Source organism: Equus przewalskii, chromosome 6 (assembly GCF_037783145.1).
Source record: "Equus przewalskii isolate Varuska chromosome 6, EquPr2, whole genome shotgun sequence".
Classification (NCBI taxonomy): domain Eukaryota; kingdom Metazoa; phylum Chordata; class Mammalia; order Perissodactyla; family Equidae; genus Equus; species Equus przewalskii.
Window position 1 is genome coordinate 6,562,356 of NC_091836.1, and position 13,462 is coordinate 6,575,817.

General features: G+C 42.9%; 1 long non-coding RNA gene across 2 annotated transcripts; it reads left to right on the plus strand.

Annotated features, from left to right (window-relative positions):
• The first annotated feature begins 4,824 nt into the window (after positions 1-4,824).
• On the plus strand, positions 4,825-13,052 carry LOC139083821 (uncharacterized). Of its 2 annotated transcripts, XR_011540783.1 has the most exons (3): positions 4,844-4,989; positions 11,592-11,952; positions 12,069-13,052. It is a non-coding gene; the product is annotated as an uncharacterized lncRNA (long non-coding RNA). The 2 variants fall into 2 exon arrangements; XR_011540782.1 differs by having other exon boundaries at positions 4,825-4,989; positions 11,592-13,052.
• Positions 13,053-13,462: the final 410 nt, after the last annotated feature.

Consider the following 13,462-nt stretch of genomic DNA (forward strand, 5'->3'; position numbering starts at 1 on the left):
TTGACATGTAAAAGGAATGAAGTACTGTTACAAGAATGGAGGAACCCTGAAAGCAATCTGTTAGTTGAGGAAAACAAGTCATAAAAGGTCACATATTTTATGATTTAATTTGTATAAAATATCCAAAATAGGCAAATCTATAAAGACAGAAAGTAGCGCTTGCCTAAGGCAGGGGAAGGTGAGGAATTACTGCTAATGGAAACAAGGTTTCTCTTTGAGGTGATAGAAATGCTCTAAAATTAGATTGTAGTGATGGTGCACAACTTTTTTAATATCCTCTTGGCTTTTCTGATGAATTCTACCAAAAGCTTAAAGATGAGTTAATACCAACCTTCCACAAACTCTTCCAAAAAATAGAAGAGAAGGGAACACTTTCCAACTAATTCCATGAGGTCAATATCACTCTGATACCAAAAGCAGACAAAGAATTCACACACATAAAAGAAAATTACAGACTAATATCCCTTGTGAACATAGAGCCAAAACTCTCAACAAAATAATGGAAAACTAAATCCAGCAACATGTAAAAAGGATTATATACAATAACTAATTTATCCCAGGAATGCAAGGTTGGTTCAGCTTCCAAAAGCAATCAATGTGATAAACCATATCAATAGCATAAAAGACAAAACCAGCATGATCATCTCAACAGATGCAGAAAAAGCATTTGACAAAATCCAATACCTTTTCATGATAAAAACACTCACTAAAATAGGGATAGAAGGAAAACTTCCTCAACCTGATGAGGGCAACTACCAAAAAACCCACAGCTAATACTATACTTAACGATGAAAGACTAAGTACATTTCCCCTAAGTTCAGGATCAAAACAAGAATGTCTGCCCTCACCACTTCTGTTTAGCACTGTATTAACGGTTCTAGTCAGGGCATTCAGGTAAGAAAAAGAAATAAAAGACACTCAGATTAGAAAGGAAGAAATAAAATTATTTATTCACAGATGATATGATCATGTATATTGAACATCCGAAAGAATCCACAACAAAAACAAGAACAACAACAACAAATCAGAACTAATAAATGAGTTCAGCAAGGTGCAAGATACACAAAAATCTACTGTATTTCTATATACCAGCAATGAATAATCTGAAAAATCAAATTAAGAATACAATCCGAGGGGGTCGGCCCTGTGGCCAAGTAGCTAAGTTCACACACTGTGCTTCGGCGGCCCAGGGTTTTGCCAGTTTGGATCCTAGGTGTGGACATGGCACTGCTCATCAAGCCATGCTGAGGTGGTGTCATACATACCACAACTAGAAGGACCCCCAACTAAAAAAAAATATACAACTATGCACCGGGGGGCTTCAGGGAGAAAAAGGAAAAATAAAATCTTTAAAAAAAAAGTATACAATCCCATTTACTATTGTATCAAAAAGAATAAAATATTTAGGAATAAATACAACAAAATAACTGCAAGACTTGTACACTGAAAACTATAAAACATTGTTGAAAAAAATTAAAGAAGACCTAAATAAATGGAAAAACATACATGTTCATGGATCAGAAGACTTAATCTTGTTAAGATGGCAACACTTCCCAAATTTATACAGATTCAATATGATCCTTATAAAAATCCCAGCTGCCTTTTTGCAGAAATTGACAGGCACATCATAAAATTCATGTAGAAAGGCAAGAAACCTAGAAAAGTTCAAGCAATCTTGAAAAAGAAGGACAAAGTTGGAGGACTCATACTTCTCAATTTCAAAACTTAACTACAGATGTACAGGTATCAAGATGGTGTGGTACTGGCGTAAAGATGGACATATAGATCAATGGAATGGAATTGAGAGTCTAGAAATAAACCGTTACATGTATGGTCAATTAATTTTTGGCAAGAGCCTAAGACAATTCAATGGAGGAAGAAGAGTCTTTTTAATAAATGGTGCTGGCATAACTGGATATCCAAGTGCGAAAGAATGAAGTTGAACGCCTACCTCACATCATATACAAAAATCAACTCAAAGTGGATCATAGACCTTGCTATAAGAACTAAAACTATAAAACTCAGAAGGAACCACAGGAATAAATCTTTGTGACCTTGGGTTATTACGACAGATCTTTAGATATGACACAAAAGCATGAGCAATTAAAGAAAATATAAACTGGATTTCATCAAAACTTAAAAACTTTTGTGCCTCAAAAACACTATCAATAAAGTGGAAAGGCAACCCACAAAACGGGAAAAAAATTTGCACAATGTATATCTGATAAATAACCCAATTAAAAAATATGCAAATGATTTGTATAGACATTTCTCCTAAGACAATACACAAATGGCCAGTGAGCATATGAACAGATGCTCAACATCATTAGTCGTTGAGGAAATAGAAATCAAAACCATAATGAAATATCATGTTATACCCACTAGGATGACTAAAATACAAAAGATAGATAACAAGTTTGGCAAGGATATAGAAAAATTGGAATCCTCATACACTGCTGGTGGAATGTAAAATGGGGCAGCCACTTTGGAAAACAGTCTGGCAGTTCCTCAAATGGTTAAATATAGAGTTAGCATACGACCCAGCAATTCCACTCCTAAGTATATACCAAAGAGAAATAAAAGCGTATGTTGACACAAAACTTACACAAGAATGGTCACAGTCGTATTATTTACAATAGCTAAAAAGTGGAAACAATTCCAGTGTCCATCAACTGAAGAATGAATAAATAAAATCTGGTCTACCCATACAAAGGAAGGCTATTTGGCAATAAAAAGGAATAAGTAGTGATACACGCTGCAGCATGAATGAACTTTGAAAATATTATAATAAATGAAAGAAGCCAGATACAAAAGACCATTTACTGTATGATTCCATTTGTAGGAAATGTCTGGAAGAGGCAAATCTACAGAGACCTAAGGAAACTTAGTGGTTGCCAGGGACTAGGGGGAGAGGGTAATAAGGTGTGACAGCCAATGGATACAAGGATTCTTTTGGGGGTGATGAAAATGTTCTGGAATTAGAGAATAGTGATGGTTGTACAGCCATGTAAATATACTAAAAACCGCTAAATTATACATTTTAGAAGGGCGAATTTTGTTATGTGCATTATATTTCAAGAAAGCTATTAGTTTTTTAAAAAACTATATTCCACTATAAAGAAAAGAAATAATGATGAACCAAGAAAATACTAAATATGTGGATAAATCCAAACAAACATTGTTTGTACAAAAAAAACCAGTGATAATAATGACTTCTAATCTGTGGTGTTAAGAAAGAGATAGAACATAAATATTGGACAAAAATAGCATCTAGGCTGAGAGAGAATAACTGCGGTTGATTAACTCTAAGGTCCTTGAATAGTTTGGGAGGAAGGCAAGAATTCTGATTACTCTTAGGCTCTGTTAAATGTGTCTGTGAAAATAGCAAGGGTAACCACCAAAAGGACAGACACAGAGCATAACACTGTAAAATTAGTAAAGGGAAAAAATGGGCATGACAATAGTAATACCTCTCCCAGAGTCCCTGAGGGGCCCGTACCTGGGGTTCATCCAAGTCTTCATTGGGCGCTCACTGCTGAAGTTTCCTGGGGCTGCGGAGGGTATGCTGATAACAAGAGAACCGATATTTTTGGTGCCCTTTACATGCATTACTTAACTGATTCAAACTTCTCAACCTTGTGTGTTAAGTACAAAACCATCCTCCGTTTACAGATATAGAAATGAGGCAAGGCCAGAATGCTTAGGTCACTTGCTCAAGGGCACACAGCCAGGAATTGGCTGAGCTGGGATTTGAACTTGGTTCAATGCCAGAATCTATGCTCTTTTCCATTGTATAGTGCAGGTTCCCTGCTGCTCTCACCCCATGGCTCTTGCCTCCAGAGGATGCATGTGATATTGTGATCTATAGGAAATATATATTTGGTCATTCAGATGACTAAAATATATTTCTCAGATATATTTGGTCTTCATCCACGGTTCCTGGCTCAAAGCTCCCGAAAACCTTGGAATTTCCTGAGAGATAAGAGCAATGGGAGCACTTTTTGTTGTAACGGTTGGTCTCTTGTCTGCAGATCCTGAAATCACTTGAAAGGCATAAAGACAAAATGAGTGTCTTGTTTTTTATAACAAATCCCTTTCCACCATAACTGGGTTTATGTTAATAAGGCGACTTTTGGAAAGTACCTAAGGATGGCGGCTTGTTGCCGGGGGGAACCAACGACGACTATAGGGTTAGAACTTTCAGTCCCACACTCTGATTTCCGGGGAGGGGAGAAGGGCTGGAGGTTGACTCAATCACAGATGGCCAATGAGTTAATCAATCATGCCTATGTAATGAAGTGTCCATAAAATCCCCAAAGGACAGATTTTGGAGAGCTTCCACGCTGGAAACCAGAATGCTTCCACATGCCACCGTGTCGGGGCCCCACAAGGGCAGAAGCTCCTTCGTTTGGGACCTCACCCTACTATCTCTTCATCAGGCTGTTGATTTGTATCCTTTAATATCCTTTGTGGTAAATTGATAATCTAGTGAGTAAATAGGTTTCCTGAGGTCTGTGAGCCACTCTAGCAAATTAAATGAACCCAAGGAAGGGGTGGTTGGAACCTCTAATCTGTAGCCAGTTGGTCAGAAGCACAGGTGATACCCTGGGTTTGGGATTGGCATCTGAAGTAGGGGCAGGGCGGTCTTGTAGGACAGAGCCCTCAAACTGGAATCTGACGATATCTCTGGGTAGATAGTGTCACAACTGAGTCAAATTGTAGGACTCCCAGCTGGTGGCCTGAGAACTGCTCAGTGGTGTGTGGAAATTCCCCCACCCCACACATATTGGAATTGGTCCCAGAACTTTTAATGCATTTAGCGTATTTCAGACGGTCGTAGGAGGCAGGCTCCCTGGACCTCTATAAACTGGGTCTCAGCTGACACAGCAGAGCGTAAGCCCAGTGAAGCGGCCGCCTCCCTGCCCCCGGTTTCTTCCTCTTGTGCCTGAGCGCAGCCTCAGTCCGTAGGACAGGCACCATCTCTGTAAGGTGATGTCATTTGTGGCTCAGAGGGTGGGCTATGGAGTCAGAGAGACCTGGATTCAAACCTTGATTTTGATATTCCTACAAGCTTTGGGTAACCCACTCAGTCTCTCTGAGTCAGCTTCTGCATCTGTTTGGGGATAACATTTGTTTCCCAGGATTACTGCTGGCAACCTGTTTACCCTGCTAACCCACATCAAGTTCTCAGTACAAGCCTGGCACATATCGAGTGCTCAGTCAATGTCAGGTATTATTATTACTAATTTTGCTCTATAGAGACTGGGCAAGTCTCGTAGAGAGGGGGATGGCTTAGGAAAGAGAGAGGACAGCATAAAGAAAGGGAAGAGGAGCTTTTTCTCTCTGCACTCTGATTATCCCGCAGCTGCTAAGGAAGAGAATCCAGGCAGCCTCTTTCTGGCTGCAGATTACTTATGGAAAATGGGCCTAAAATGGCTCCGGAGAGGCTTGGCTGTTAAAGGAAGTGCTGAAAGGCTTACTATATATATCCTAGTCCTCAGGCCCTCCATACCCCAGGGAATGCCAGTTTCCGTTCAGTGTTCAGATTTTATGAGTATTTAAAAAACTTTCCTCTGAATATATCTGTAGGACGGTATGCCAAAATGTCTTGTCCAGGGAACAAAGTTATTTATTAATAGATCCAAAGGATGGCTGCACCCTTTGCAAACATCATTTTAGCCTGTGTCTTAATGATCCACCCATTAAAAAAGAAAAATGGCGCTTCCTTTCTTAAGTTTCTTGTGGCTCTGAAAGGTTGATGCTTTCATTTCATTAACAGTGGCTTCCTAGGTCAAACCTTGGAAAAATCTCAAACAAAGGGCACTGATTCATCTATTTCTCATTGCCATAAACCATGGGATTCTGATACCGATTTCCAGTTCTCTGCTCACTGGCATTTCTGTTAGTTAGCTGAATGTCTATTACGTGCCAGGAAGTTTGCTAGGTTGTGAGCACACCAAGATGAGCCAGCCAGACAAAGCTCTGGTCCAGTGGGGGATACAGACCCTTATGTAGACTGTCACGATGCAGAGGTATCCATGAAATAATGGGAAAAGAGTGGGTGCTGTCTGATTAACTGGAAGAGGCATTTCCCTGAGAGGAGGCAGAAGGAGGTGTGGGATGGGACTAGATTGCAGGTTGGGTTCTCGGGAAGAAGATGCTGAGACAGGAGGAAGATGCTGAGTTGGAGTTTAGGGTGTGAGGTGTTTAGTAGGATCAACACCTGTAAAAGGAAGGGAACGAGAGAGGGAGGCAGGATTGGGCCAATGAAGAAATCAAACTGAAGTGCAGTCCAAACAGAGCCTCCAAGAACCTGGTGCGGGGCTCTGGAGAGAAGATTGCCTGGCACAGGGTCCCAAGTTGGGCTGACGCTGCTGAACCTGCCCCCTGCCCCCACCTCGCTCAGCCACTGGATGTGGAACTGACAGCCAAATGCTGCCTGCTGATGCAGTCCTTGTAACGGGGCAGCAAGACCTTCCTTGAAGGGGATCTGGGTCACCCCTCAGAGGGAGGCTTCCTGGAATAGGTAACATCTAAACCAGGATTTGGAAGACAAACTGCCAGCGAAAAAGTTGGGTTGGGTGTGGAGTGGGAACTGGTGGAGGGAAATAGCCCGTGTGAAAGCTTGGAGGAAACAGTCAGGTTTGGGAGGGACTGAAAGAGGCAGAGCTCAACTGAGGGGTGGGGGTGCAGCGAGCAGAGAAGAGATTGGAAAAGTAGGAAGGTGCCTTGTGGGCCACATTACTGAGTCTGGGCTTCATGCTAAGAGTTGTGAAGATGCACTTACAGATGAGTGGTAGAATGTCTGCTGTAGCTTCTATATGGGACGGTAGGTTGTGAGGTGAGGAATGGTGGGGCTCAGAGGGATGGAGGCCCTGTTGGCAGAGCGTGGGTCTCCAGAGGATGCCTCCTGAGAATGATGCCTCCCCTCCATGTGGAGCACGGACTGGCCGGGGGCTCCGTTTGAGGGAGGAGAGCCTTAGGATGGCCTGGCAGCTTCCACTTTTGCTCTCTTGGGTGAGGTCCACCTGCTCCACCTTTATCAACTCACGGCCAGTCTTACTTCATCTATATCCTCAGCAATTTCCCCTGCTCATATCACTTGGAAGCAAATCCCAGACATTATGTCCTTTAATCCATAGATATTTCAGAATGTATCCCTAAAAGATAAGAATATTTTTTAAAAAATACAACCACAGTGCTAATGTCACCTAAAGAAACTTCATGGTTTCTTGTGATCAAATAAACAGGCAGCGTTCAAACTTCCATTTGCCTCACAAATGTAATAAATGTTTATTTTGTACAGTTGGTTTAAATCAGGATCTAAGCAAGGTCCCCTCACTGTGACTGGCTGATACATTCTTTAAATCTCTTTTATTCTGGAGGTCCCTTTCCATCACTTCTCCCCTCCGCCCACCAACCACCCCCACTGCTACAATTCATATTTGGAGAAACTGGGTTGTTTGTTGTGTACCATTTCCTCTGAGTCTGGATTTTACTGATTGCATCCCCAAAGTGAGTATTTAACACATTTCTCTGTATTTTCTCTAAGTCACAGATTAATGAGAAAAGTTTTGAATTCCTATAGATGGAATTTCCAGTAGGGCTAGGCTGGCCTGGACTTTTAAGATCTCAAATTCCCAGGGACACTGTGGGATCTGCCCAGCATGCTGTTAGCAGATGGGAAAGAGATTCCACAGGGCAAGGGTGAAGGCAGAGACCCGGGAAAACTAAAGCTACAACATGCTTGTATCCTGTCCAACAAACTAATAACCAGAACAGCTATGAATTCCATAAACATTCTGATATTGATTTCCAACTCAGTTCCAGTTGATTTCTTGAACAGGTCTGTGAATCCTTTCCTCTAGTTCTACCCTATTCCTGCCCCCGCTAGCATGCTCTGGGCAGCCATTGAAACAGAGCCCTTGTTAGTAAATGCTGAAAAGTTTTGCATCTTTTATTGATCATAATTCATTTTATGCAGCAAATAGTATTGGTGTTGCTAAGGAGATTTGCTTCTCTCTGATACCCTTTGCATAAAGCTCCTGATTTCTGCTCATTGCAAGATAATGGCTCCCCCTCAACCTGTAGTCTATTTATGGGATGACTGTTGTTCTTGCTTTTCGTCAGAAAGTGTAATTGTTCTAGACCAGGTATGAGCTTAAAATGGATTCCTTCTTGTGGGGAACATGGCTATGCCTGGGTCCTGCTAGGCATCCTTCCCATCTGTAGCAGCTCAAGGCTGTTGCTGTGTCACCATTCATCTCTCAGCCAATGTGGGCTGGCTGAGTATAATCCTTATGCTGAAATATTTGAAGGACTGCCATGTGGTGAAGAATGTTTACACATTCTGGGCCACTAAGCCTGGGGGCCCAAGCATGGACTAACAGAGAAACAGATTTGGCTATACCCTAAGGAAGAGCTTTCTGATAACTACAGCATCCCATAAAGAGAAGGGGCTCTCTCCATCATAGGAGGTGCTCCCAGGTCAGTCTGGGGCCACCTGTCAGGAATGCCTGCAGAAGGCCTGCACTGGGTGGGGACTGGCCTGTAGGACATACAAGTATGGCCCTGCCCATCTCTAAGGCTCTTGGATTTTACCATGTTGGTCCATGGCTGAAGTCCCATTCCCAGAGGAGTTAACTGGTGCCTGGGCCAATCAGACCCATGACCTTGACCTCATTTATATCTTTCATGTCATTCTCAGATTTGGCCCTCCCTGTCCAAAAGTTTCATTTCCTGGACAGAGGCACAGCATGCTGGGAATTTAGTCTAAGAGAGCACAGTGAAGTAACGGCAATGCACATTAATAATCCAGCCCTTCTTGGCAGTTCACAAAGTGCTTTCATGAACACTAATTCAGTTTATATTCATTATAAACCCGGTGAAGTAGGCTGAGCAAGAATCATTATCCTCAAGTTACAAAGAAGGAAACTCAGATGGAGAGATGAATTGCCCAGTGTCACTCAGGTTGTAATGGGAAGAACCAGGCCCTCTACCTTCTGCAGCAAGTGAAAAGATGGTGTGGGGCATGGATGCTCCCTGAGCATCTGCTAGGGGCTGGCTGCTTTTGGAGGCAGTGAATACAGATGTGAATGGGCTTTTCCCCACCGAGAAATGTTGACAATCAAATAAAATGCTCATGCAATGAGAGGCATATATGTTCCCTTTGGCATCCTTGAATCTTAGAGCCAGAAAATCATCTTGTCCATTCCCTCTCACTCTCCAATATGAAATATACTAAGCTCAATTTTGTGAATGTCTGATTTATGTGGTTCACAGTTGTATATTCTCGAGAACTTATTTCACCATATTTTCCTCTCTTTTTCTAAGATTTATTAAGCATGGTTATGTGCCAAGCATTCTGCTAAACGGTTTAGTTATATTAATATTTAACATTAGTAGAATTTGTCATTGACGATTATAAATATGTCTTAATTTCTGTTAGAAGTTAATATTAATAATAAGAGCCTGAGTAAACAAATGGACAACAGCCAGACCATGTATAAAAATAGAACTCCTGCCCACAGTCTGAAGCAACCAGCCCTGGAAGCCAAACCACAAGCTCTGTAGCAATCAGCCCAAAACAGTCAGAACTTAATTGATAACTGACAGGTTCGCTGATTTTTGCCTCTGTCTCAAACTTAGGACCAATCAGAGAAAGCCAAATATGCCCCCCTAGCCAATCACATAGGATGCCCCTCTTCTAGTTGTCCCTCCTACAGCTTCCCCAGGCCAACAGCCTCCAATGGGGGCACACCTGAGACCTTCCATTTTCTCTACTCTAGAGCTTTCCCACTACACTGCCTGCCATTGAGTTTCTGCCAAACTCAACTGATGGTGCCTGACTCCCTTATTACAGCAAGCTCTGAATAAATATGGCCTCTGCTTGTTCCAGTTTGGCTGGTCTTCGTGTATTTCCACAATAGCTACCATGAGATATATACTAAGATCATTTCTATTTTATATAAAACTGAGGCATGAGGCCACACAGTCAATATATACCCACTCGGGTATTTAAATTCAGATTCTAAAGCCCATGCTCTGAACCCCTTTATCTCGTAACCTCCAGGACTTCTGCTCAGCCTGGCCCTGGCCCTCCACTTCCTCCTGGTCGTTGCATGGACTCGTCTGCCTCACTTTCTTCTTTAAGCCTCTGGCCTCCTGCTCTGCTCCTCACGTTCTTCCCCGCCAAGACCAGGTGGAGACTGTTGAGTCTCAGTGTACCCCAGTCTCTCCTCTTTGTTGATGCCCTTGCTGATTATGCCAATCATGGGGAAACAGGGTGCAATAATAATCGTGATGAACACTCATACGGCACTTACTATATAGAGCCAGTCATTGTTGCATGTGTTCTGAGTGTAACACAGTTAATCCTCACACTACCTCTATGTGGTAAAGGCACTAATATCCCCATTTTACAGATAAGGAAATGGAGGTACAGAGGAATTAAGTAACTTTTGTAACATCCCAATGCTAGTAGGCGGCAGAGCTGGGATTCAAACCCAGGTGGTCTGAATCCAGGGCTTAATCACACTTTATACTCTATGTTAGATATTAGAGGGAGCAAACACAGGGAAGTTACAAAGATGCCAGAATCTCACCAACTCTTACATCCAGTAGAAGTTGCCTCCTTCTTGCATAAAGCCCTCTGCCCCCAGAACAAATCCCATCTAGTCATCTTCATGGTTGAGGGCCTTCATCTTGGGAAGCCACTTCCTTGGGCCTCATCTCCACAAAAGAAACATCTCTTGAGGTATTTCCTCACCTAGCCAGCGCCCAGGAGGGAAGGAAACACTAGAGAGTTCTCAGTCACCCCCAGCCCCTCTGAGCTTCAACTGACCAGGAAGGCAAAGAGAGAGGTGTCTGTACTGAACTCCCCTGGCCAACAAGCAAGAGGGTGAGGGGGCCTGTGGGGGCAGCAGTCGGAGATAAGGTACTGCCCTAGTTGGTGGGATGGTCATCTCTCCATTGGTCATCACTGCATTTCATCTGGTTTTCCTGCCTAAGGTTTATTACAGGGGAGTTGCCGGGGAGGGGGGGGAGCAGGGAGGCAGGCTCTCTAGAGAGTTGTGGGACTCTGGGTAAGACTGGTTGGGTTGTAGTCTAGGGCACTGGCTTCTCCTTCCACCCCCGACCCTGAGAAGGAAGAAGCTCAGCTTTGGAGGCCTGTGGGCAGGTGGGGAAGGTGGCACTAAAGCAGAGAAGGAGGGAAGAATTGTAAAGGGTGTGTGGGATGGTGTGGGGCATGAATGGAAGAGATGAGGCTATAAGTGGGTTTGAGTGGCATCTTAGATGTCTTTGTGGCCATTTTAGCATAGGAAGGAGTTTGTCCTCTATCCACAGGCAATGGGATATCACTGGATATCTTAAAGTGAAGGAAGAATTTCACTCATTCATACATTCATTCATTCAAGGAATATTGAGCCCCTGACCTGTGCTGGAGGCATACCTGGCCAGGTGTGCTGGAGAGGCAGCAGGGAGCAAGAATGGTCAGTTTTCTGCCCTCCTGGAGCTTAAAGTCTAGTGTAGGACAGCTTTTTTAAGAAAATTATTTTACTTGTTTTTCTTTTTTCTTTTTTTTTTTTTAGGAAAGATTAGCTCTGAGCTAACACCTGCCGCCAATCCTCCTCTTTTGTGCTGAGGAAGACTGGCCCTGAACTGACATCTGTGCCCATCTTCCTCTACTTTTTACGTGGGATGCCTGCCACAGCAGGCTTGCCAAGCGGTCCGTAGGTCTGCACCCGGGATCCAAACTGGCGAACCCAAACCCCAGGCCTACAAAGCAGAACATCCGAACTTAACCTCTGTGCCACTGGGCCAGCCTCAGGACAGCTTTTAAACAAATAAACCCACAAAGAAATGTAAAACTCCAACTGTGAAGGGGGCTGGGAAAGACGGGGAGTTTCAGGGATGCTTCTCCCAGGAAGTGATAACTATGGGAGATAAAGGGTAAGTAGGAAGCCACTAGGCAAGGCCAAGGGGAGGAGCCTTTTAAGGGAGGGAGAGGAAAGCATACTCAAACTGTTAAAATTTGGAAAACAATATTGAATTTATTTCTTCTTCAGGCAAGGGAGAACTAAAAGCATAAACACAGACTGTCTCCGAAGAAACAATGAAGCAGGATTGACAGAGGATTCGGGGGAAGTGTGGTGTTTAGATTAAATTTAAATAAAGCAGTATCTTGATTGCTTCAAAGTGAAGTGGGCTTTGAGAGACTGATCAACATCAGGTCTAGGCTAAGAAAATGACTTTGGAGTCCTGTTTCCTGGGAAAGGCAGAGTTAAGATAAATGTCGAATATCATATTTATTTGTTGGCAGTGAAACCCTACCTATGGCCCTCTAACAGTGAGCTTATAGGCATTGTGGGTACCTGATCAGATAAAAGATTGATGGGTGCTATGATCTAAATGTTTGTGTCCTCCCCAAATTCATGTGTTGAAATCTAATGCCCTATGTGATTCCATTGGATGGTGGGGCCCTAGAAGGTGGTATTAGAAATTGGTGGTATTAGGTGATGAGCGCAGTGCCCTCATGAGTGAGATTAGTGCCCTTAATAGCTTCTTTGCCCCTTCTACCTCGTGGAAACAAAAAGTGGGTCCTCACTAGACACTGAATCTACTAGCACCTTGCTCTTGGACTTCCCAGCTTCCAGAAATGTGAGAAATAAATTTCTGTTGTTTATAAGTCACCCAGGCATGGTAGTTTGTTATAACAGTCCACATGGACTAAAAAAGTAGGAGACCTAAACTGTGGACTTTTAATATCAGAAATCCATAGAGCTCAGACTCTTCAGGCAAGAGTAGAGTGTTCTATTCTCAAAGGCCATGGAGTACAAGTGAGCATGTTGTATTTAAGGAATAAAAGAAAGCAAGGATGGCTGGAGCTCAGGGGAAAAGGTTGTGTAGGGGAAAGCGAGACTGAAGAGGCAAACAGGACTCTGGGCCATGGGCACACTGCAGGTCATGTGGGGAATTTTAGAGCCATGTCTTTCAAATTTGCCTGACAGTAAAAACATCACTGGGTGCTTATTTAATAAACAGATTGCTAAGAATGTCTCCTGAAAATTCTACTTCAATAGACCTGTATTGGGCCTGGAAACCATTTTAAACGATTTCCCAGGTGATCTTTTATCTTCTGGAGAGTTTGGGAAACTCGGGAAGAGCCACTGATTTTATTTTTAAGTTGTTGGAGGGGGTGACAGAATCAGATCTGCAATTCAGAAAAAAATAAAAATTGATTTGGAAAAGGAACCAAAGAATCCATGGAAATTTGTTGAAAGACTATTGTGACAGTCCAGGTGACAGACTGTAGACATTTGCTCCAGAGTAGTAGTGATGGAGTCGGGGAGAAAACTTGGTGATAGATGGACATGAGACTGGCAGAAGAGGACTGTGTTGGAGATGACAGTTGAGTCTGATTTGTGCAGCTGCACAATTGGCGGGGGCATTGGCTAAGACA